The sequence below is a fragment of the Pelophylax lessonae genome (assembly GCF_965119305.1).
Source record: "Pelophylax lessonae genome assembly, chromosome: 1".
In the NCBI taxonomy this organism is placed as follows: Eukaryota; Metazoa; Chordata; class Amphibia; order Anura; family Ranidae; genus Pelophylax; species Pelophylax lessonae.
This window is the reverse complement of record NC_138768.1, coordinates 589,759,430-589,786,860: the sequence shown is the minus strand read 5'-3', so window position 1 is coordinate 589,786,860 and position 27,431 is coordinate 589,759,430. Positions and strand designations below refer to the sequence as shown.

Here is a 27,431-nt window from a genome sequence, read left to right as displayed (position 1 = left end):
TAATGAGTTTTGCTACACATTATATATATATATATATATATATATATATATATATATATATATATATATATACACACATATACAGTATCTCACAAAAGTGTGTACACCCCTCACATTTTTGTAAATATTTTATTATATATTTTCATGTGACAACACTGAAGAAATGACACTTTGCTACAATGTGAAGTAGTGAGTGTACAGCTTGTATAACAATGTAAATTTGCTCTCCCCTCAAAATAACTCAACACACAGCCATTATTGTCTAAACTACTGGCAACAAAAGTGAGTACATCCCTAAGTGAAAATGTCACCTTCTGAACCATATTGGGCCCAAACCATTATTTTCCAGCACTGCCTTGACCCTCTAGGGTTTAGGTCTGGAGACATGCTTGGCCAGTCCGTCACCTTTACTCTCAGCTTCTTTAGCAAGGCAGTTGTCATCTTGGAGGTGTGTTTGAGGTCATTATCATGTTGAATACTGCCCTGCAGCCCAGTCTCTGAACTGAGGGGATCATGCTCTGCTTCAGTATGTCACAGTACATGTTGGCATTCATGGTTCCCTCAATGAATTGTAGCTCCCCAATGCCGGCAGCACGCATGCAGCCCCAGACCATGACACTCTCACCACCATGCTTGACTATAGGTAAGACACACTTCTCTTTGTACTCCTCATCTGGTTGCCACCACACATGCTTGACACCTTCGGAACCAAATAAGTTTATCTTGGTCTCATCAGACCACAGGACATGGTTCCAGTGATCCATTTCCTTAGTCTGCTTATCTTCAGAAAACTGTTTGCGGGCTTTCTTGTGCATCATCTTTAGAAGAGGCTTCCTTCTGGGACGACAGCCATACAGACCAATTTGATGCAGTGTGCAACATATGGTCTGAGCACTGAGAGCCTGACCCCCACCCCTTCAACCTCTGCAGCAATGGCAGCTGGCAGCACTCATGTGTTTATTTCCCAAAGACAGCCTCTGGATATGACGCTGTGAACATGCACTCAACTTCTTTAGTTGACCATGGCAAGGCCTGTTCTGAGTGGAACTTGTCCTGTTAAGTCTTGGCAATCTTCTTATAGCCTTGGCAATGTTTATGTAGAGCAGCATTTTTTTTTTTTTTTCAAATCTTCAGAGAGTTCTTTGCCATGAAATGCCATGTTGAACTTCCACTGACCAGCGTATGAGAGAGTGATAGCAATAACACCAAATTTTACACACCTGCTCCCCATTCATAACGGAGACCTTGTAACAATAACGGGTCACATGACACCGGGGAGGGAAAATGGCTAATTGGGCCCAATTTGGACATTTTCACTTAGGGGTGTACTCACTTTTGTTGCCAGCGGTTTAGAAATTAATGGCTGTGCGTTGAGTTATTTTGAGGGAACAGTAAATTTACACGGTTATACAAGCTGTACACTCACTACTTTACATTGTAGCAAAGTGTCATTTCTTCAGTGTTGTCACATGAAAAGATAGAGTAGAATATTTAAAAAAAAATGTAAGGGGTGTACTCACTTTTGTGAGATACTGTATAAATGTGTGTGTGTGTGTGTGTGTGTGTGTGTGTGTGTGTAAGACATTATTTTGCTAAAAATATCACATGTTTAAATGCAGTTTGAATTGTTACAAATTTAAAATAGTTCTACAGATCATTAAGGGTTTAGGACATCGGGACTTGAGGAAGTGAAACTTACAAAGGAAAAGGTTGCCATCTACTGAACATTTGTGAAAATAACATCTGTCAACTATGGTGTAGAAGGTCAGAAATGAAAAGCAGACTAGTGGGAGAAATTAACCTTACCCTTATGACAGCTCTGTGTTAACAATGGATGTGTATACAGAATAGATTACCTTATTTATACAAGCGAATGTATTATATTAAGGCCATTTATCATACTCGCTGGCATATAGACACCAATAAGCTGCAACTTTAACGGGGAAGGTTATGAAAGCATATACTGAAGGACTGAATAACACGCAACTCATATTTTTAATAAAAATAGATTTGTTCTTGCTCCATAAACATTTCAGCTGAGTTACCAAAATTATATTGGAGCGGATCAGCTAAAGTACAGCAGCAGCAGGCAGAAGTGTTCAAATAGTTCATAAAATAGAGATTGCAAAGCATGCTTTTATTTACTGCTAACAGACACAAATAATTCTGCTTGCATGAAAGCATACGTGCATAAGAAATAATCATATCAGCATCTGACAAAGAGTTCCTGTAAAAAAAAATAAAAAACATCATTGGTTTTAGTAGGCTTCAATTTTCTCACTGGGTATGATCTGCATTTGGAAGTTCAATGTACCCACTTCTTTATTAGTTATATAATGATATATAAAGGTTTCTGGAAATGCTCCCAAATGGGCTAATGTAAAAGGCTATTCCTATCTTAAAATATGTATATGTAAACACATAGACCCACAGTTCCTGTGGCAGAAGCTCATTTAATGAAAGGGACTGTAAATAAAGACAAGCTGGTTTCACAGTGGAAAAGAGACATCTTATAGATAACATAATATGTGTCCAATATCAGAATGACATCATTTGTAAATTTAGGAAATACGTTTTTTTTTTTTTTCCAAATCAAACAAATCTTATTGAAATAAAAATTTTTATATGCAATGCAAAAACAAAACAGTCGTTTGATGGGTATGGTATAAAGATCAGTGTGGGAGATATTACATGAGTATTGAAACATGAATCAATAAAGCTGCTATCAAAGAGAAACAGTGAGAATAATGATCAATGGTATACTGTATGCTAGTACCTATCAACTGGGTATAACCCAGTAGAACAACAGGAGGAGTATTTGAAGGATCTAACAAATGGAGAAAAAAAAGGGGGTGGGGGTGGGAGCAGGGGAAGGAATAGAGCAATGCAGTCTAGAAGAAGGAGGGTGTACTGAAAGAACAAAAGGTATGCTAAAAAAGGGTTTTAGGGAAATATCGCCAATGAAGCCCTCCTAAAAGGGGTATATCAGGCAGCATGTTGGGCGTATCCCAGGGAGAAAAAAAGAAAGGGGGGGGAGCAGGAAAAAGGTATGGGCTGGGCCAACATGAGGCCACTTTGGTAGGGGTCCTCCCTAACCCCCCTTTAGAAAAATATAAAAGTCTGTCGTTCAAAGATCACACTAGAAAGCTCCCATGAAATAGGATTTACCTACTGGTATAGAAAAGGCTCTATACATTAAGGTTAAAGCAGATCTGTACTTTGCCCATGCATGGCAAAGTAACAGGCTTCCTTCAATGCTCCCTCCCTTGCAGCAAATACTTCCCTTTCCTTCACTTCTCAGTCTTTTCATTCATTCAGTCTGCAGAATATAAAGGTAGGAAGACCTGTGTAAGCTCTCAGCAGCTCTAGTTGGCCATGTGACAGCTCTAGTCAATCACTAAATCCCAGAGCTGTTTTAAAAAAGGGAATGAGTCACTGCATTAAACTGTGTTGTAATTGTACTGCCTGCCCTTATGTTGTAAAACACTGCATATGCTGTCAGTGCTATATTAATCCTTTATAATAATAAAAAAATATTGTTTCTCTGTACCTTGAAGTATCCAGAATTTTCCTTGCTCCCAGTAGGTGAATAGAGCAGCATCAGAACAAAGGGAAGGTGAAAGTAATTGCTGCATGGGACAAATAACATTGTGGAATGTATATGAAAAGAAGAGACATTCAAATCAAATAAATATTTGCCGTGACCACCCTTTGTCTTCAAAACAGCATCAATTCTTCTAGGTATACTTGCACACAGATTTTCAAGGAATTCGGCAGGTAGGTTATTCCAAACATCTTGGAGAACTAACTACAGATCTTCTGTGTGTGTACGCTGCATCAGATCCTTCTGTCTCTTTGTGCAATCTCAGACAAACTCTACGATGTTGAGATCAGGGCTCTGTGGGGGCCAAACCATCACTTCCAGGATTCCTTGTTCTTCTTTATCATGAAGAAAGGTCTTAATGACATTGTATTGGGTTATTATCCTACTGCAGAATACATTTGGAGTCAATCACAGGCCTCCCCAATTGCATAGCATGATGGATATGCCTGTAGTTCTTAGCATTGAGGGCACCATTGATCCTGACCAAATCTCCAACTTTATTTGCAGAAAGGCAAACCAAGACTTGCAAAGAACCTCCACCATGTTTCACTGTTGCCTGTAGACACTCATTATTGTACAGCTCTCCAGCCCTTCAGTGAACAAACTGTCTCCTGTTACAGACAAATGTTTCAAATGTTGACTTTTCAGTCCAGAGCACCTGCTGCCATTTTTCTACACCCAGTTCCTATGTTTTTGTGCATTTTGTGTAACTGAGTTGCTTAGCCTTGTTTCCACATTGGAGTTATGACTTTTTGGCAGCAATTCGTCCATGAAGACCATTTCTGGCCATACTTCTCCAGACAATAAATGGGTGTACCTGGGTCCAATGGGTTTCCACCAGTTCTATTCTGATGGCACTGCTTGACATCATCTGATATCAAAGGAAAGTAATCTCGATATGTCTTTCATCTGCTGCATTAAGTTTCCTTGGCCAACCACTGCGTTCACGGTCCTCAATGTTGCCCGTTTCTTTGTGCTTCTTCAAAAGAGCTTAAACAGCACATCTTCAAATTCCAGTCTGCTTTCAAATCGTTGCCTGAGAGAGACATTGCTGAAGCAGTATAACTACATTATGTCTTGTTGCTGTGTTCAGTTTTGCCATGGTGTATTACCTGTGACATGACATGAAACCATCTTCCACAACCACACCTTAGTAGCATGATCATTAGCATCTGTTTGATATAATGGTTAATCATGCACCTGACTCTAAACCTACAAAATCCCTGACTTGTGCAAGGGTAAGAATTCACGATGGTGTAAAGCCAAACGGTAGTCACATCAAATATTGATTTATTTAGATTTGTCTTCTGTTTGCTTACTTTGCATTTTGTAAATTGATAAAAATAAACTTTTTTTTCAGTATTCTTACTTATTTCTTCATACCTGTCTAAAGCTTTTGTAATATATATATATACACACACACACACACACACACACACACATATATATATATACAGTATTTCACAAAAGTGAGTACACCCCTCACATTTTTATAAATATTTTATTCTAGCTCTTCATGTGACAACACTGAAGAAATTACACTTTGCTACAATGTAAAGTAGTGAGTGTACAGCTTGTATAACAGTGTAAATTTGCTGTCCCCTCAAAATAACTCAACACACAGCTATTAATGTTTAAACCGCTGGCAACAAAAGTGAGTAAACCTCAAAGTAAAAATGTTTAAATTGGGCCCAAAGTATCAATATTTTGTGTGGCCACCATTTTTTTCCAGCACTGCCTTAACCATCTTGGGCATGGAGTTCAACAGAGCTTCACAGATTGCCAGTGGAGTCCTCTTCCACTCCTCCATGATGACATTATGGAGCTGGTGGATTTTAGAGACCTTGCGCTCCTCCACCCTCTGTTTGAGGATGCCCCACAGATGCTCAGTAGAGTTTAGGTCTGGAGACATGCCTGGCCAGTCCATCACCTTTACACCCAGCTTCTCATCATGTTGGAATACTGCGGGCCAGTCTCCGAAGAGGGGGGATCATGCTCTGCTTTAGTATGTCACAGTACATGGCATTCATGGTTCCCTCAATGAACTGTAGCTCCCCAATGCCGGCAGCACTCATGCAGCCCCAGACCATGACACTCCCACCACCATGCTTGACTGTAGGCAAGATACACCTGTCTTTGTACTCCTCACCTGGTTGCCGCCAGACACACTTGACACCATCTGAACCAAATAGGTTTATCTTGGTCTCATCAAGCCACAGGACATGGTTCTAGTAATCTATGTCCTTAGTCTGCTTGTCTTCAGAAAACTGTTTGCAGGCTTTCTTGTGCATCATCTTTAGAAGAGGCTTCCTTCTGGGACGACAGCCATGCAGACCAATTTGATGCAGTGTGCGGTGTATGGTCTGAGCACTGACAGGCTGACCCCCACCCCTTCAACCTCTGCAGAAATGCTGACAGCACTCATATGTCTATTTCCCAAAGACAACCTCTGGATATGACGCTGAGCACGTGCACTGAACTTCTTTGGTCAACCATGGCAAGGCCTGTTCTGAATGAAACCTGTCCTGATAAACCCTTGTGTGGTCCTGGCCACCGTGCTGCAACTCAGTTTCAGGGTCTTGGCAATCTTCTTATAGCCTAGGCCATCTTTATGTAGAGCAACAATTCTTTTTTTCAGATCCTAAGAGAGTTCTTTGCCATGAGGTGTCATGTTGAATTTCCACTGACCAGTATGAGAGAGTGATAACACCAAATTTAACATACCTGCTCCCTATTCACACCTGAGACCTCGTAACACTAATGAGTCACATGACACCAGGGAGGGAAAATGCTAATTGGGCCCAATTTAGACATTTTAAGTTAGGGGTGTACTCACTTTTGTTTGCAGAGGTTTAGACATAAATGGCTGTGTGTTGAGTTATTTTGAGGGGACAGCGAATTGACACTGTTATACAAGCTGTACACTCACTACTTTACATTGTAGCAAAATGTCATTTCTTCAGTGTTGTCACATGAAAAGATATAATAAAATATTTACAAAAATGTGAGGAGTGTAATCACTTTTGTGATATATTGTATATCTGTATATACAATATATATTCTAGCTCAGTGTTCATGCCAGTTTGAACTATGTTTTATAGGCTTGTCAGCCCACTTTTATTGAAACAACTTAACAAGAACTGTACATATAGTTGTCTACACAGTAGTTTCAGCTTCATAAAGCAAACAGTCAACAAAACTGCCAAGCCACCTGGCTCTCTTGTCAGCAGCACCGCTGCTCTCTGGTCTCACAGACCTGGATTTCTGGGTTGTCCAGGCTCACTCGCCTTTAGTTACAGCCCCAGCTGTACAGGCCCACTTCTGGCCTCTCAGTAGGGGTTTCCCTGACACCTCAAACTCCCTCACCCTCTTAAGGCTCACAGACCCCCTCCGGTTCCCTGGACTTGCTAGCTGCCTCAGCCTTCTCAGTACCCCAGGCTCGATAAGCTGTTTCAACTTTCCCAGTGCTATGTGCAAGGAATACCCCAAACAAGGGGTGCCCTATCTGGAAGGAACACATGTTCCTCCTGGCAGGAGCACAAAGCTCTCTCCTGAGAGGGATCTTTCTCCAAAATGGGAGCCCTGAGTGATGATCAGGCCTGATCAGGCCAGGCTAACTAATCTGCACACCTGTGTATTCACCACCCAAGACTCTTTGAAGCCTTTAAGCTCCAGCCCCTGATCTGGGACTACAAATCCTGGAGAATACTGGGAAGCCAGTCTTCTCCACTCAGAAACAATCCTCTGGAGCTTTGACTTAAACCAAATCTCGTGGGTCTTTTCCCTAATTTCACACAGTGGCAGAGCCAAGCACTGTCACAATATACCTATAGACAGGTAGATAAAACAGTATAATCTGAACACTTGAGATGTATGACCTTTTGACCTATCTGTAACACCTTTTTTTTCAGATTTCACACCTCTTAAATTAGGTGTGAGAGTAATATTTCAAAAATATGCATATATTTTTTCATTTTTGTAATAAATGTAAGCTCCAATAGGCTCCCAAATAAGCATTGTTTTTTTTAAAAGGCATTCCAATTACAGTTAATAATAAAAAAAAACATGAAATGATGCAAAAAGTTGATTAGATATTAAGTAATAAAAAGAAGCACTCAGGAGTCCATAAAGTTCATAATGGTTCATCAAGGGTTAACTCAGAGTCCTCATAATACACTTGCACCTCCTCAAAGACTGAAGAAATATCTGTATGAATATAAGGGATCACAATAGGGCGCCAGACTAAATGTAGCATATAAAACTTTTAATAAATAGAAAGACAGAAAGACAGCTCACACAAAAAAGGGCATACAGTACTTGTCATAAGAGTACTCAGCCGGCAGACTGCTCAATCAAGGCCAGTAGTAACACCCACTGCTGCAGACTGGATGAGCAGTCTGCCGACTGAATTACTTTATGACAAGCACCTTATGCCCTTCTTTGTGTGAACTGCAATCTATTTATTAAAGGGGTTTTTTATGTTACACTTAGTCTGGTGCCCTTTGGTGTTTCCTTACAACTAGAATGCAAGCTTGTGGCCACACAGCTGCCTCTAAAGAGTGCAAAAACACACTGGTGTCCAAGCAAGCAAAATGTCTTTCTTAAATGCTCTCACAAAAGTGAACTAAAATCTAGTTGAGTTAAAGGTCTCTTGCACTGCCTTGTTGAAAAAGCCCATAAATTTTAGGGATGGTGTGTAATGTACTCTCCTTTAACCAGTCATATTCATACATCATTCTAGAGGAGTATTGGTCAGTGAAGCCCCAGGTAAATGTGCCCTATTATTACCTCAAATCCTTATATTATCTGGTTCTGTGTCCCTATGAAAGTCTGACAATGGGAATGTCAGGACAAAATAGGGACAGTTAGGAGGTATATTTGAATTCCCATAGGCTCCTGGTATGATACAAAGCAGTGTTGGATAGCTTTCAGTCCTATCACTCAGTAACTAGCTCAGACACACACAACTTGCTTCCCACAGTGACAGCAATCTGTTAGATGATGCGTTTTTTCCTTAATCTGCCTGAAGACATGCAGAGACTGTTCCCTGCATTACCAGATCAAAATCATAACAGAGCTATTTTTTAAGAGCCTGCACATTTCCAGCTTCATCTTCACATACATATACAGTAAGTATGCATATCTCTAATCCTTGCACTGGATATGTTGCACACATAAAGGGTAATTTATTAGATCTAGAAGTGCTGAATTTAGAATGTGGAAAAATGGAACAGACAACTGGGTAGGGGGTGGGGAAGCAACATGGTTGGTGAACATGCCAGAGGGGGCAGAGAGTTCTAGTGTGACTAAATATGGAATACTAAATACTGCTGCAAACTACTGTTCTTCCTGTGCTTCTGCCCCCACTGTATTAGGATTATCAGGTCAGAAGCGCACCTCCATCTCTTTTAAGTACTCACGTTAAGAGTATATATGGGTGGAGAGTGAAAACTACAAAAGGAGAAAAGGGGGACCCTGTACAGTGCTAGGTAACAGCAGTGAAAGAAAAACAGTGATTTGGGGAAGTTCTAGTTCGACAATCCCATAAGGGCAAGAGGGAGTTCTGGTTCAAATAAGGTAAAATAAAGTCTAACTACACTTATTAACTGTAATACCTTTACTTGCAGAACAGAAGAACAAATTTATCAGCACATTAGTAGCCAAACCCAAAAGATAGGGCCATTTGACTGCTGATACTATATCAGTGTGTATTACATAAGAGTTGTTCCTACCATAAGGCAAGGTAAATATCTTGTACCTCAACGGTACAGAGTGGTGAGAAGGCCCTAAACTAGTCAGGACTCAGTAAAAAATAGTTAAAAGGAACTAATGATATCACTGCACTTCATGGCCACTGTCTGTTACAAAGGTATATACATAAATCACAACATTTTTAGATAACTGATGTTTATACTGTATTAAGTTGCATTTAATGAATATCCCATTAACTCATAAAAGCACTGTCTAAACTACATCCAGGCAACAGTTCAATCTTACCATGCTTTGCTTTCTTTCTTGGTTGAGTTATTTAAAAACAACAGAGATAAAAGCTAGACTCATTAGGAAAAATCAATTTAGCAGATTTGCATGGAACAGTAAATTCTCAATATGGCCTTTACTGCAAGCTTTTAACTGTTTCATACATTTTTCCACATACAAATGCCAGCAAGCAACATGATTGCAGAATGTTGAAGCTTGGTGATCTTTAGATCACAAAACTGACAATATGCAGCTTCTTGATGTTTAAGTTCCATATATGTTTGGATTATTTAAATTCCTGTCAAGTTATGGCTTACATGGATGAGCTTTTGGAGGCACATATCTAGAACAGGTATGCATATCATCGACAGGTATGCATATCATCGAAATTGTTAAAACCAGAGACAGCCAGTATTCTAAGAAGATAGCAATGTTAAAATCCATACTTCGTTCATTACAGGTTTCCTTTAAAAGGTTTCTTTTAAAAGACAAGTTTGGTTTACTAAAATATCAGTTGATCCTCCCTAGTCCACTAATCAAACCGAAACTAGAATCCCATACCTAGGTACATACTCACCTCTCTATAACAGTAGCAGTGTCCTCGTCCTCAGGTCTGAAATCTTCTTCTACACTGACTGTGCTTGTACTGGAGCTTTACAGCAAATCCACATAACGTGAATGGGGCCATACTCATACTGTCTCTAGTGAAAAACGAAACCCCATACAAGACTTTTAAGAACTCCTTACCAAATGGTATATCCAACCTCCCCCTCAATTTTCACAGAAACTTGGAAATTTCAGGAAAATGAAAATGCTCTATTTCGCTCATTCCTATTGTACATTGAAATATTCTTTGTGTAGAAACATTATTTTTCAGTTGTTTCCATGCTCTTTATGATGGATTGTCAAAAATGACACATACATAGCAAAATTACAGCCATGTAAAGACAGTTTCTGTAACTCTGAGTATACTGATTAGTGCAAATACAGTGAAAAGACGGTTCATTTTTCTGATTGAAAAAGGGAAAGAACACTGAAAATCACTGAGATTTTCTGACAAGCTAGAAAATCCTAATGTACAATAACAAGCACCTTTGACACTTGCAAATAATACCCTGTATAGCAACACTATTTTAAGTAATTCTTAAATCAGTTGCAACACTTGTGAATATTGGTCAATATATGAAACGGTATAACTCTATACATTGCAAAATCAGCAAAATGTAATAATTGAAACAGTTTTGGGACGATAATAAATGTTACTCAGTTTTTTGGCAACTGTACCAGTAAATATGCCTACTATTTCTGCACCAGTAAAAATGAGAACTGCAACTATTTATTTTATAGCTGGCTTGGTACCATCCTAAGTCTACAATATACATATGCCTTTTTCCTTAAACGCCAATACTGCTGGGGTTTATTATTGTGTTTTGTTGTGGGGAAAGATTACATTACTATGGTTGACAATTCTAAGAGTGTGAAACATAAGCTTGTCATAATGAGTGATTGGTCTCAAAGGCCGAAAGAATAATCCTCCCTTTGTCCATATGCCATAATATAGACCACATATGGCCGTGGTCTGTACTCAACTGCCAGGCTGTCTTAATAGCTCTATAATTGCTGCTATCTTCATTATATTACACCAAGTGTGCACTGCACTGCAAGTAAGATAAAACTTCTCTTGCCTCTAAAGCCCAAGTTGCTAATTCACAGTTTGTTATCCAAAGTAACATTTATCAGAACATTAATTCCTTTTTCTGTATTTCCTAGAGTGCTATTTATAAAGATCTGCAAAATAGCCACATTGTATCCTGTTGCTCTTTCTCTGATTTATAACATTATGACATGGAAAGTTAGCATGTGAAAAATAATGGAAAAGAGAGATTTACTGTGTAGAGCAGAGGATGATTCAAACCAGCAGGGTCCACTTATAATTAAAAAAAAAATCACTTTTGGGTGGATTGTTTTTTCAAAGGAGAAGTAGGGCCAAAGCTCTTTTGTCTCTACTTCCCCTGCACTTCGCTCCACTGTTGGCTGTCGGTTGACCTCACTCAGCCAGTCCAAAGTTTAACGTTGGGATCCACCCAGATTACTGGACCAGCAGCTAGCGCAGCCTCTGAACACCCTGCTGAGAGCCTGGACCAACCGCTCCTGCCCCCTCAACAGCCCAGAGCTCCAGTGTGTGTGCACTGGAGGGGAAGAGAAGAGAGTCACTGGCTGACAGTTCTCTGATCACTGAAGGCCTAGAACTGAGTGATCAGCAATCTTTGATCATTAGTTCTCAAGGCAGCGAGAGACAGATGCCCACCTATGTGAGTATGTAAGTTTGTTTGTTTTTTTTAAACTCCATATTTCATTTTAAATGCACACTTTAAATTTTCCCTAATTAAACACTGGCTGTCCATAATCACTAGCACAGCTTGTAGTACCCAGCTTTCTGAAGTAAACTGAATGATCAAATAGAATACAGTTAAGACTATAAAATCTACATAGAAACAGAATTAAATGATTTTCAAATCCCATATTTTATTCCCAATAGAAAAAAGAAACATATCAAATGGTAAACGGAAAAAATGATTCAATTGATGGCAGCAAAACGTCTCAATAAAGTTAAGATAGGGCAACAAAAAGCTTGCAAAAAAGTGGTACTAACAAAGAAAAGCTGGAAGATGGAACATTTTGCAACTAAGTAGGTTAACTAGCAACGGGTCAGTAACATGACTGGATATAAAAAGGCATCCTAGAAAGTCAGTGTCTGAGAAGTGAAGATGAACAGGTGTTCACCAATCTGTAAAAATTGTTAAACAATTTCAGAATAATGTTCCCTAATGTAAAATTGCAAGGACTTTAAATATATCATCATCTACAGTACATAATATCATAAAAGATTCTGAAAATCTGTAGAAATCTCTGTGCACAAAGGACCAACATGCGATGTTGGATGGCTGTGATCTTCTGGGTCTCAGACGAGACTGCATTAAAATCAGGCATGATTCTGTAACTGACATCACTGCATGGGCTCAGGAATACTTTCAAAAATTACTTTCTATGAGCACAGTTCACAGCCAGCCAAAAATGCAAGTTAAAGCTCTATAATGCAAAGAAGAAGAAGCCATATCTGAACATGATCCAGAAATGCCTCTTTCTTTTTCTGGCTAAAGCTTGTTTAAAATGGTCTGCTGCAAAGTGGAAAACTGCTCTGTTGTCAGATAAATCGAAATTTGACATTCTTATTCGCACTTATGGGCACCCTGTCCTCCAAACTAAAGAGGAGAGAGACCTTCCAACTTGTTATAAGCAATCAGTTCAAAGGCCTGCATCTCTGATGGTATGGGGAGGCATTTGTGCATATGGAAAAGGCAGCTTGCACATCTGGAAAGGCATCATCATTGCTGATAGATATATCCAGGCTTTAGAGCAGCATATGCTCCCATCCAGATGAAATCTTTCAAGGAAGGCCTTGATTATTTCAGCAGGACAATGCTAAACTGTATACCACATCTATGACATCAGCATGGCTTTATAGTAGAAGAGTCCATGTGCTTAACTGGCCTGCCTGCAGTCCAAAGCTTTCATCGATTAAAAATATTTGGCTGATCTTAAAGCGAGAAAATACTACAAAAAAGACCTAGGACTATTAAGCTGTTAAAATCCTGTATCAGGCAAGAATGGGACAACATTCCTCTCCCAATACTCCAGCAATTGGTCTCCTAAAGACATTTACAGAGTGTTGTTAAAAGAGGAGGGGGATGCTACACCATGGTACACATGGTCCTGTCCCAACTTTTTTTAAATCTGTTGTTGTCATCAATTTCAAAATTTTTTTTTTTTCCTTACAATTTTACAGTACAGTTTAAATATTTGATATATTTTATATGTATATACATTATATGTATATATCTATTGTGAATAAAATATGAGTTTATGAGATTTTCAAATCATCAAATTCTGCTTTTATGTAGATTTTACACAGCATCCACACTATTTTTGAATCAGTACACTTCTCTATAAAGCATCTTATGAAAGACTTAACAGATAAGTTCACCTTTGGGAACATAATTTTATCACCTGGTTTTAGGGTGAAACATGTAACATATTCCCAGTGCTCAAAAAATCAGGTGCGTACAAGAGCAATAGCCCACATAAGCACTAGCAGCGCTAAATATAACCTATCTAAACAAGGTCAGCGGATATATGGCTATATACATTTAGCAAGTGCTGCATATTCCCAGTGCTGCAGTCAGTGCCGCCCCCTACACCCCCTCCCCCCATGGCAGCAGTATCGGAAGAAGTTCACTGTTTAAAAAAACAGCATGGCCATGTGGGGCTTCGCCTACATGGCCACGTCATTCATACACACAGCTATGTATCTGAATGAACTACAAGCCCCGACATCTTTAAACGGCTGTCAGCTTGTAGTTCTCAATGAACTACCATGGTGCTGTGGAATGCTGTGGTAGTTCATTGAGTCTTCCTGTCAGGGAGTATCTCCTTACCTGTATAGGATGTACAGGTAAGCTGATACACTGACAGTGTGGAGGGGACCTGCATTGCATTAGTGATCTGCTGATCACTGGTGCAAGGCTTTCCAGGCTCCTACTACAAAAAAACTGCAACAAAAATATGCATTATTATTTCATTTTAAAAAGTGAACTTATCCTTTAAGAGTGCATAATAGTTTATTTGGCAAGTATTGGTATGCTGCTTCAGTGTATGTATGGTCTAATACAGCTGGAAATCAAATGGGTACTTTTTGCTGTCTGTACTGAATTACAATGTAAAAACTAAGGTAATTGACAGGATGAATAATAAGAGATTTCTTTAATGACTGGCTTCAAGCGAATAATACAAGTATTCAGAAAGAAACTTGAACAAAACATTGCACTCATTTCTACCCATGACTGAAGATAGTTCTGTCAATATGTTCTGCGGCATCAGACTTTCTATGCCACAAGGCAAAAGATTAATTTTCATTTTCCATCTGTTTTTCATGAGCTTTCAAGAGGCCAGCACTAAATTAATCATAGGACCTGTCAACTATACGTGATATTCTGTCAGTCTGGCAGATCTGAATTCAATCTGTCTTGACTCTGAATTAATCTATTAATATACCATTATCTGAGTTACAAATGTGAAAATCACTGCCATTCATGGCTGGCCCCTCTGCACGCTTTCAACTTTGAATACAACATAGATAAACTTCTGTTTTCCATTTTCACTATTTATAATTTTAAAACTATAGGAAAAAATAGCTAGTAGCCAATGGCTAATCTTCAAAAGTCAACAGATTACATTAATAAAAGAAGACAAGGGGTTGATTTAGTAAAGGAATTAGACTTCAAGCTTAGTAAATGACGTAAAGCTAGGCTTTACAAGGAATACCCAATCACATGCAAAGAAAATAAACAAAACTGCATTTTTTCTTGCTCATGATTGGATGATGGGGGTCAGCAATGCTTCTCCTTATTTCCTAAGCTCTTATGCTGGTGTTGGCACTGGCCTTGATTTTATTTAACCACTTCTGAACCGGAGGATTTTACCCCCTTAATGACCAAGCCATTTTTTTGCCATACGGCACTGCGTTATTTTAACTGACAATTGGTCGGTCGTGCGACGCTGTATCCAAATAAAATTGATGTCCTTTTATTCCCAGAAATAGAGCTTTCTTTTGGTGGTATTTGAGCACCTCTGCAATTTTTATTTTTGGTGCTATAAACAAAAAAAGAGAGACAATTCTGAAAAAAAACAATATTTATATTTACTGTTATAAGACATCCCCAATAAAAAAAATGTAAAGATCAAATTTTTTCATCATTTTAGACCAATTTGTATTCTGCTACATTTTTTTGGTAAACAAAATCACAATAAAAGTATATTGATTGGTTTGTGCAAAAGTTATCACGTCTATAAACTAGGTAAAAGATTTATGTCATTTTTATTTATTTTTGATCTAGTAATGGCAGCGATCAGCGATTTTTAGCGGGAATGCGATATTACGGCAGACAGATCGGACACCTAACTGACATTTTTGACACTTTTGGAGGGAACCAGTAACATTACTAAAGTAATCAGTGCTAAAAATATGCAGTGTTACTGTACTAATGACACTGGCAGAGAAGGGGTTAACACCAGGGGCGATCAAAGGGTTAAATGTGTCCCTAGGGGGTGCTTTTTAACTGTGTGGGCAATGTGTTTGCTGCATGAACACAGAGACCTGTGTTCCACGGAGAGTGCTCGCAGGTGCCTGGCGGACATTGCGGCCACTGGACCCACTGATTGGCTCCCCCTATGGCCAATCAGCGCGTGCATGCGCCCCCATAAGCTGTCCTGCGAAATGACATACATGTACTTTGTTTCGTGGGACAGAGCCGACCTGCTGCAGTATAAGTACAGCGGCTGATCGGCAAGTGGTTAAAGCAGAATTTTTCTCATAAAAATGGACAATCCTCATTATGTCCTCCCCCACCCCCTCCTCTATCACATTTGGTACATTATTTTTGTGGGTGGAAGCGGGTATCTAGTTTTGATAGTTCATCCTCCCAGAAGACTGCAAGACTATTCAAAAAGTGCAGCATGGCTCACACATGCACAATGGGAAGCTGGCTGTGAAGCCGCAAGGAGTCACAAATGGCTTCCCACACTAAACATGCTGGAGCGGGACTACAGTATTTGTAGCTGCTGACTTTTATTTTTTTCTTTCTAGGGTGGAGATTCTCTTTAAGCTGTTCATACCTATCTTGAGACAAGACAGCATGATTTATTGCAGTTCCTAAGGAATGGTGAAGGGAACGCTTACTGTTGGTGTGTGATATGAGTTTTTTAAACACTTTATGATTCAAGTCCACTATATTATAAAGAATATTTAAGAGAGGTATTTGGACACTAAAGAAGGACTTTATTATTTTTTTGTAACAACAGCATCTATATAATATACCTGTATATACAGTATATATAGAATAATTGGTGTTAGTACATACTTTTCTCTGATGTCACAGATGATGCATGTCTGCACATGCTCAATGCACCCAATGACTACAGCGGGTTTCATCTTGGAAAAGGCACCGTGATGCTGACTCCACAGTGTCCAGACCAGACGAGTGGATATCACTTGAGCTCCAGCGTGAGACCTGAGCAATCGATGCCGCTTTACCTTCACTCTTGTGAGCCGCATGCATCAGGGAACTGTCTTCTTCCCGGGCAATCCAGGAAACAGGTCAGTCTACAACCAATGGTCGGGTGAGCAGACCTGTCGGTCTCCAATTCTTTTTACACTAGTGCACTTTAAACCCACTGCACTAATCTGTAAATTATCTGATGTATATCAGTCCTCTCTGCTCTATACAAGCAACTTATGAAAAACCCCCTGTAACAAAAAGGTGCTCATTCCCAGTGACTCTATTGACATATACCTGAGTCTTTTTATTGGTTTATCTACCTAGTTACACTACTAATTCCTACCTTGCACTAACCAGAGGAACTTTTAAATTTCCCAGCAAGTGAATATATTCAGATTCATCCGGTGACTTTACTTTGCTACTCTTGAGCCTGGACATGGGGATTATAGTTTATTTACCTGTGTCTATCCATAGTTAGTATTGGCATTCATTCCCTAGTTACCGGCAGTTCAGTTAGACATATTATGGTATGTGTGTGAACTGTGTATGCATGTGCAACGTGTGGCTGCACCTGCGCATCCCACCAGACAACGTTGTCTTTTAAACACAACTGAGGTTAAGGTGGTGGTGGAGTTTTTTTTTACCCAGATTTTAGTATTATAATGATTTTTGAATAAAGATCCCGTGAATAAGCTGCTTGGTCCCAGTGTAACCTCCTTTCAGGGGCTCTTATCCCCAGTCGCTTGGATCACACTTATTTAGTACACAATCACTTATTCCCTGATATCATCAGCCCTTCTACTTTTTTCTTTTCCTTTCCTTTCCTTTTTCTATTTTGTTGTGTGCATTTTATTTTTTCCTCAATGGATCCTAAATTCTGGGAAAATATAATAAATAGGGTTCAGACTGAAGGTGACATATCCGCCAAGGATACTATACAAGATAGGAAACACATTTTCCTAATTTATAAGTTAACAGATATAGAAACTCAAAAATATGGTGGAATATTGATTTTTTTAAGAAATACCTTGATGAATAAATGTACCCTTAAGGGTTATGTTTTCGAGATTTTTCCCAAAATTAGGGACATTTATTCTAAATTCAAGAAAAGGTGGGAGGAAAACTTACAATTATTTACCTGTAACATGGTAGTCTTATTGACAGACTATTATTAAAAACAAATGACACAGGTTGATAGGGAAATTAGAGGATACACTGAGAGCCCTCACCCCTTGTAGACAGAAGACCATAATTGCACAAAAAGAAAAGGAAATCTGTCAATCAGTGGAGAAAAACAAAAAACTAGAATGTGACAGATTTGCCTATGCTACAGAACATGCATAAAAATGGGGATTGCAACAAACTGGGAGGCCTTTTAGGCCATACAGAAGAGGTTATACAACCCATGATGAGAGCAGTCAGTCTGAAACAGAATCAGTAGGGTCCTACAAAGGTACTTTCAGAACCCCCCATAATCGGGATAGGGGTCGGGGGCCAATTCAGACACAGAGGTTCGGAAAAGAGAAAATTTGTTTTTTTGGAGGATATGTCCCAATGTGCTACTAAAAACTTGGAAAATTTTGGGAAACATTCAGGGATAGAGCAACCTAGAAAAAAACAGGGGACCACACCCAGAAGGCACAGAAGGAGGAGGAACCATAGATCAGGAACTGGTGGGGGGCACAGGGGTCCCCAACATAGGAAATATGTGCACCTAGGTCCACATGATACAACAGGGACTACAGACCCCCCTTCCCAAAAAGTTAGGACTGGAGAACTTTGCCTACAACAGGGAGGAGAGGAGAAACAAAAGGTATTTCATTAATCCTGCATGGATTTGTCAGAGGCATAATTATCCCAATTGGTAGGGGTCTGTCCTTCTGCCCAACACATGGGGGTAGCACCTTTGTGGTGGTAAAAGATATCTACCTATATGCACGTAAACTTATTTTACATGCATTACATAATATAAAATCCACTATGCATCCCTTGGGTCCCCTGGGTGATTGGGGAGCGTTAACAAAAAAATAATTTTGGGCGCCATGTGATTTAATAGATCTATGGGAAGAAGGTAATGTAGACTAGATAAGGATTTGGATGATGACTTTGTCAAATCCATGCTGGGTTTAGCCTTAGAAGCAAGTGGCTTAGTTAATGTTGAAAATGAAGGTTCCAGTACAGCCACAGAGATGGTCACATTGAAAGATGTGAATCTGTATAAAAGGTCATGAACATTTCCCCCCTTGTCCATGGTGGACACCAGTAGTTTCATGCGTTGTAAAAACAGTGACAGGCAAAATCAATCATTTAAGGATGGATTATCTCATTCCGGATAATCTTGACCAATGAGAAAGGAGTGCTTTAAGTAAACTGAGGTTAAACCCAAATTTGGTTATTAAGACAGTGGACAGGGGGGGACACATAGTAGCGATGGACAAAGACACGTATAATGCTATGTGAAGAATGATACTAATAAACAGGGATTGGTATACACCAATACCACCCATTAATATGTAAAGGGAACAAAAAGCCCTGTTTAGTATCATTGATGAGGCATATAGAGATGAGCTCATTGACAAAGAAACTATGGAATATTTGAAAATGTAATATCCAAGAGTGCCTATATCCTATTTCCTCCTTAAAGTACACACGTTTCTAAAGGACCCCCCCTAGCTAAGCAATAACTTTGGGAAATGGCTCATTGACTAAGGCAGTTAGTGAATACATTGATGGTTTTACAGCCATGGACAGCTTGATACATAGTTTTACAGCCATTTGTAATGAACCAATTTTCTTATGGTAAACATACTATGCACTTATTGACTATGTTGCATGATATAACATTGCCTGAAAATACTATCCTATTTACATTTGATATCGAGTTGTTGTATTTCTCGATACCCCATGAGAGGGGCCTTCAGGTTGTGGAAAAGGTTTTGTGTAATAGAACTAGGAACAAACACAAGCACAGTGACTTTATAGTGAGACTTTTGACATTTTTGTTAACTCATAATAAGTTTCAAGTTAACAGGAAAATTTTTTCGTCAGACACAAGGCACAGCCATGGGCATTAAATGTGCCCTGGCATATGCAAATATATACGTGGGAGATTGGGATACATGGCTATTTGCAGAGGGGGGGGGGGGGGGCTCGTCAGTGTACCTGTATAGGATTTTATCCTGGTATAGGTACATCAACGACGTCCTCATTTTTTGGACCGGTAGCCCAGAGGATATAGAGGGCTTTATGTAAGAGCAGGCAACAAACCCCTATCATTTGAAGTTCACCAGTCAATGGCACTGAGGGACCTTCCTTGACCTGACTATTGAACTTACAGATCAATGCATGATAAAAAACCCCCTTGTACAGAAAAACTAGAGCTACAGACAGCCTGTTACATGCAGGTAGTTTTCATCCTAGACCACTGGCTGGTCAGGGGTATACCAACTGGCCAGTATTTGAGAGCCCGTAGAAATTGTTCAGATCCAAGGGATTTTGAACTAGAGGCTAAAGAATTGCAACATAGGTTTCTCAGTCAGGGATATAAGGACAAGTGACTGAATTCAGCTTACAAACAAGCCAAACATAGTGAACATAATGATTTGCTTTTTTGTATCCAGGGGAAAATCGGATCAAGGGAAGGAGGAGGTTTGATTTTGTTTACAATATACCAATCTGGTCAATGAAGTAAAGGACATATGTACTGCCCATTGGCACATTTTGACCTGTGATCCAATGGTAAATAAATGTATTTCTAATAGACCTCAAGTAGTCTTTAGAAATTCAAATTCACCATCTGACCTATTGGTCCATAGTAATATACAATACTATAAGACACAAATACACTGGAATGCACAGATGTGGCAGGTGTTAGTACTGTACCTATATGATAGAATGAAATAGGGTGGTCTTGCCCACTGGAAGGACCGTCAGGTGCAATTAACAGGTGACATGTGATACCACAGGGGTGGTATAAGTCATGCTCTGCACCTGTGGGTCCTTCCATATTAGGAAGACCCTCTGTATGGTTAGGAGACATTTACAAGATCATATTTATGAAATTGCCATTTATCATTTAAAAGCTCCCACTGCTCACCGTGTGTGCTTACAACACTACAGAGACCCCAAGTGCCTTAGTTGTTGGGTTTTGGAAGTAGTCTCCTCCAGTAACGGGGGGGGGGGGGAAATGGAGAATTTTAACCATATACTTTTACAACATGAGGCCAGGTGGATTTGGGAGCTGGAGGCTACCAAACCACCTGGCCTCAATGATAGCTTAAGCTTTACTCCTTTTTTACCGTAAGGAATATCCCTCTTTCATCTCCCACTTTTCTTCTCCTTTATATATATATATATATATATATATATATATTTATTTAATAAAATTTTAAGAATAAGGAATATTAGGAAATATTATAAAAAAGAAAATGACAACACCAGATTGTTGTATATATACCAAATGTGGTGATGGGTGCCTGCTTCCATGCAGACACAAAAGCAGTAGGGGGGAGTACGTGGTCAGGTATTTGGAGATCCAGGCAGGGACAAGGTACCAGAAGCTTTGTAGTTCATCTCTTGCTCCACAATATTTTGTGAGGCCGATTTAGTAGCTTCCCATATATCTGACCAGTCTTTGGCATCTAGGTGGAGCCCCAGATTTCTCACCGATTTAACTGCATATTGAAGTGAAGTATGGGGTGGAGGGTCTAGTAGTTGAGCATAGAAGGCGGAGATTAGACCAGGAATGTGCAAATCATTCTTACTTTTGCGCACAAATACTGACATGGCAGTCAAAGACATGTCTTTACGGAGGCAGGGGGTAAAAAAAAATTTAATTTAGAGGTAACAGAAAAGTTCAGTGTTTGGGAGACCATGAGGTTCGCACAGGGATGGGAATGACTTGTATCAGGGGTAGTAAATTTTGTATGCTCGAATAAGATTAGATGAGGACCATCTATTGAATGATGGGGGAGAAAAAGTGAAGTCGGGTTGAGGAGGTATGACAAAAGCAGGTTATGGGGTTATTGGAGGACAAATTTGTGTTTGAGCTTATCTCAGATAGTTAAGCAATGTTAGGTGATGGGGTTCCATATGGATCTGCAGTCGCTCGGGCGAAGCCATAATAAGTTGGCTACTGATAATGGGTCACAATCTACAGACTCAAGTGCCACCCATAGTGGTATTTCCTGTGTAGCATGGTATTTGGGTAATTGAGCTAAATGAGCAGCTTTAAACTATTTAGTGAAGTTGGGGATTCCCAGGCCCCCTTTGTTCTTAGGGAGGAAGAGGATATTTCTGGTGATGCAAGGCCTAGTGCTGTCCCAAATCTAGTGCAGCGTACGTTGTTGTAGGACCTGTAAAATGCACGACGGTACAGGGATGTGTTCATAATTTTAATCTTTGAAGAAAAGATAGTTCGATACAGTTACAGTGGGCTTTCACCACCAACTTTATTTGTCCTCTGGAAAATTTTTCTTTTTCATTATACTTTTTTCATCATTTTTTTTATATTCTCTGTGGTGGCCATCTAAAGAAATATTGCTATTAGATGTCTTCTGAAGCCTTTATGTATGCATCTATTCCTAATATTATAAGTTGGATGGGTGGAGTTGGGGCAGCAGGTTGTTTTTAACTACATATGTTTATATGTTGTTTGTGGAATAATTTTTATTTTATATGGAATAAAGATTTTGATTATATTTCAACAATTGGGAGCTGAGTTATATATTTAGAGCGGTATAAGTGGCATGTTTCATGCAATAGTTATAATTGGCAATTTATTGAGTATGGTGACAGGTAGAGCCCACATTCATTGTGTATTGGCTTTCATTTGTATTTCATTGATTGTGGAGGGTTCCCTCACCATAAGTTCTTGATCCTTAGGACCTAGCAAGGTAACTCTTTGGTTCTGTGTATTAATCACTGTGGATACTGTTTTTGTCTAACTAACTAAGCTTAACAGTTTGTAAACACTGGTGAGCTATTGGCACACAATTTTTGTTTTTGGATCAACAATGTTATGGGGGGACTCAGAAAAATAAAGACTGCTATTGACAGACTGTGGGATATGTCCTATGTTACAGTGTAACTATAGCCCAAACTTGATTTTTTTTTTTTTTTTGTTAAGTTTTGAATTGTGTTGGACGATCCTGTCAAGTTTGTATTGCTGTCTGTGTCCCTATTGGGATGATATACCTGCTCTATTTGTCCTGATTGCTATTGTGACTGATAAAGAAAGTAATGAGAAATCCAGAATTGTAGAGCTGCCATCAGAACAAAAAGTATGGATATACTGTATCTTCCAATGAGGACACTTGTTCTGATCATTATTGTCTAAGAGATGAATTTCCTTCACCATGCATTGATTTCTTCTCCCTTCCTGCTGCCAGGAAATTAGGAGAAATCTCCCCAATGGGACACATGCAATAATAAAAAAAAAAAAATAACCAGTGGTTAACACGTTTCACCTCAATTCTAATCTAAAGATAAATGTTTTGACTATACATATGCTTTACCTGCAGTTAGTGCCGGTTCACACTACTCCGACTTGTCAGGCGACTTGGTCGCCTGACAAGTCGTGCTCCATTCTGTGCTATGGGAACCGTTCTAATAGGAGCGACTCAAGTCGCTCCGACTTAGAAAAAGGTTCCTGCACTTCTTTTGTCCGAAGTCAGAGTGACTTGCATTGACTTCCATTATGTGAAGTCCGTGCAAGTCGCGCCGAAGTCACGGTGCACGGCGACTTGTTCAAGTCGCCCCGAAGTTGTGTCACCATAGTGTGAACCGACTCTTAAGGACATGTGTCCCAGCCTGGATGCATCTGACTGCATCCAGGTTCAAACACCCATCACTAACTGCAAATAGTCACTTGATGTGTGGCTACATGTGAACAGAGACGGCTATTGTCAGCCTGTCAATACATGCTGAGTGGCTGCCCCTATTCATATGCACCTCTCATTCCATTTTTGCCACTGGAATCTGGTGTATGTGGCTAAACACAGTTAGAAGGAGACCTTACTGTCCTACTGGCAATGAAAAGACAGAAAAAGAGAAAAACATTTGCAACAATTATGAAACAATTATGCAGACAGCAAATAAAAACCAACTGGGGCTCTAGCCTTATCCTATGCTACTAAAAAAAACACAAAAAAATCCTACTCTACTAAAAAACACTTTAATTTTGTCTACATTGCTGTTGAAGGTTTTTCCTCATTATATATCTGGTGAAACCATTGTCACTGTGACGGTGAGGAAAAATCTTTCTAAGGCTCGGTTCACACTGCTGTGGCTTGGGATGCGACTTGTGAGACCCCAAGTCACATGACATGTGAAATCCCATGTTAGATTGAGAGCTGTTTTAGATAGCACTACTGAAGTCGCTCTGACTTCAGAGAAGGTTCCTGTACTACTTCAAGGCAACTTCTATCCGACTTCTATTCACTTTTATTCTATACTTCTATCAAATTAGTACTCAAGTCACTAGGAAGTCGTCTGGCAAAGTCGCACCTCAGGTTGCAGGAGTGTGAACCGAGCCTAATAGAGCCATGGACAGCAGTAAAAGCCAAACAGGTGTTTTAAACCTTCTCCAATCTATGCTCGAACACATTTTTGCTGGACACATACTTTAAGCTCATTTATTGAAAGTCTGGGCTATCTGAAAATATTTAAAGTTCTTATAGTTTGGATTTTGTTATTCTACGTTGTTGCTCATTTTAGTTTCTATCACAATCGTACCAACTACAAGTCACTAGCTAACGGTGCATACTCTCTAGCACTGAGACTATACGTTTTTAGGCCAGAGATTCTATAGCATAGTTGGCAGTAGGTAATAGAAGATGTCTGCTTCCTTATTCCCTCTACAGAGGCACAAAACAAAAGTGATAGTATACAACTGCAGATAGTGGGAGCTGTGGTCATTGTCCCTTCACACCTAGGAATGTTAACCACCAATAGTTGATGCAAGAGTCCTACCCCAAGGATCCTAATTAGGGGATGTCCCCTCTGCACTGCCTGCTTTTTTCAGCCACCTGCTTCATAATATAATACTGAGACAATTGTCATCTTATTTTGCAAGCTTTAAGAATATATCTGTGGCTATAGAAGAAATCTACAGTCAAACATATGAACCACAGTGACAAAGTAAATTAATGACCAGTTGGCAGGTGGATTTATTATGTGTTAATTAGTTCTGAGGGACTTAACCTCCCCAGTGGATGGTTTACCTATGGGCATATTATTACATAGTTTACTTTATAGCTAAATATTAACCCTTGCCTGTGATGGTATATCTGTATATGTTAAAAAGATTATAACTCTCTGACTTTATATATTTCAGACCTTTGCAGTGTGAACATTAATTGGACACTATTCTTTTGCCAGAAAATATTTATCAAACTTCTTTTCCTCCAGAGCTGTCTATAAATGTGACCATTTGAACTTTTTGTTAACATGATCTGGAGATAAGGAACATCACAGCTCATCATATATTTAAAGTTATTTTTAAGGACCTGCAGAAACAAAACAATAATCGTTTCTGCTGTCAATGTGTATTTGACATTTACATACATTGCAGCCCCTCTGTGTTACATTTCCACTTTTATTACAATCTCACATTTGTAAAATGTTTCCGCATACATTAAGAATCGAATAAACATTTCTTTAATGGTGCCAGGTGTGGCATTAACTCAGTTTTATGTGAAAGAAAATCATCCGAGGAACACACATAGCTTTTATGTCACAGCTCACAGGAAGCACAATGTCCATAAAATATCTGTCATCTAGCCCAAACGTTTCACAGAATGTATGAATTTGAGAAAACTGTCTCGAATACAGAGATAAAAGACGAGGGGGGAAAAAAAATTAAGCCTTGGCTCACTGCTAAAGTGTCTGACTGAATGGCATAGGTTGAGTGCCTCTGGTGTGCTAAAACTATTAAACAGGGCTATTAAGGTCCTTAAACTAAGGATTAATGCATGATTTACAGCCCATCATCAGTGATAAATAGCAGCTTTACTAAAAGTAATTAAAACATTCACCCTGACAAGTTCATTGCGTGAAATGATATGGTAGAAAATGTCTCAGAGATAGGAAACCTTTCTAAATTGTGGCTAGTGATAAACTATTGTTTTCTAAGTGTTTAAATTGATGATGACAATAACTGCAAACTACATTTTGAAGCCAGCTATATAGATTAAAGGGAGTGCAGGGTACATGTTACCTAAATAAGGAAGAGGGATTAAAGGGTAACTGCAATTTACTACCATTTAATACTACATAATGTGTGCAGCTACAATTATTTAATGGTTGATTCTTTTTTAAAGATACAGTATGTTGCTATTGGTGTGGAAAAGGAGCTGCAGCAATTATGATGGATGCATCTAATGCTAAGCACCCCATCAGTTACAGCATATGCTCAGTTAACTCTATATAAGCTTTTTTTTTTTTTTCTTTGGAGGGGGGGGGGGCTATGCCCACAATCATGGCATTTACAATTCTGCCAGTTATGTACTGTTGAGTAATAAATACATCAGGTAGCATACTACCAGACGACTCAGTCTATGAAGGTTTTCAAAGAATGAGGAATGGCAGAGCCAGAATATCCACAACACAACCGAGGCAATAGCAAAATTGGTCAAAGCTGTGCACCTGCTGCCGTATCACAAGGAAGAATGCTCTTGAGGGCAGCTAGGCTGGCCATACACAGTTAGAATTTTGGCTGATTCAGAACAATTGTCTGAAGTTCTAAGTGGGTGGCCTTGCTAAGTTGACAATGGTTGATTACTTAATGGACTTTTATTAAAGGAGCCAGGCTGAAAATTGTTGCTGAACTAGATCTGGAGCTAATCAGTCTGCAGGTACTGTTCAGGTATTCTGACAGCTGGTGCAGCTGTCAGAATACAATAGCCCACCAGGGGGATTTGTCCATCCATGCCAATTGTGTGAATGAAGGAAATTGTAAGATCTCTTTTGCTCAGTCTGCAGGCTGAACAAAAGAAATCTATTAGTGAACAGTTTTAGCATCTAAAAGTTCTGGCAATACCAATACAGACAATGCAATTAGGGCCAAAAATGGTGGGTTGTAAAACTAATACCTTGTCTAGGTCCAAATTCAGACTTAAAGTGATATTAAAAGCAGATTTTTTTTCTATTAAAAAAAAAAAAAAACATGTTATACTTTCCTGCCCTGTGTAGTGGTTTTGCACAGAGCAGCCCCAATCCTCCTCTTCTCAGGTCCCCCGCTGGCGCTATTGGCCCCTCCCTCCTGCCTAGTGCGCCCATAGCAAGCATCCATACACAGAGCTCCGCTCGGCTCGGCCCCCACTCTCTCCTCATTGGCTCACTGGCTGTCACTGACAGTAGCAGGAGGCAATGGCTTTGAGGAGGAAGAGTACTTGAACTCAATTTCCTATACCTCTTTGGTTTCCTGGACAAGCCCAGGAAAAATAAGTTCATTAGCTTCCTTCCATCAAGAGCTCAGATAGGTTATATCTGATGAGGCAGAGGTAGCTGAGCTAATCACCTGCTGTCATGTGAGTAGTCCTCCTGTCACAACAGGTAGTTGGACAGTAGCCTAACAGCATGCAGCTTCTCTGACAGACCCAGCTACTGTGGGAAGTTCCTCCCCACTACTAGTTCCTCTTAACTAGACTCTGTTGCTATAAATTTGCATAGAAACTAAGCTGTGCAGCAACCTTACCCTGACTCAGCCTCACAGACATTTCTGTAAAGAATCA

At 39.5% G+C, this 27,431-nt stretch overlaps 1 protein-coding gene across 3 annotated transcripts in view; it reads right to left on the bottom strand.

Moving 5' to 3' along the window:
- The window catches only part of BMPR1B (bone morphogenetic protein receptor type 1B), a 690,971-nt gene that overhangs the window by 13,381 nt on the left and 650,159 nt on the right, over positions 1 to 27,431 (bottom strand). The window lies entirely within an intron of this gene.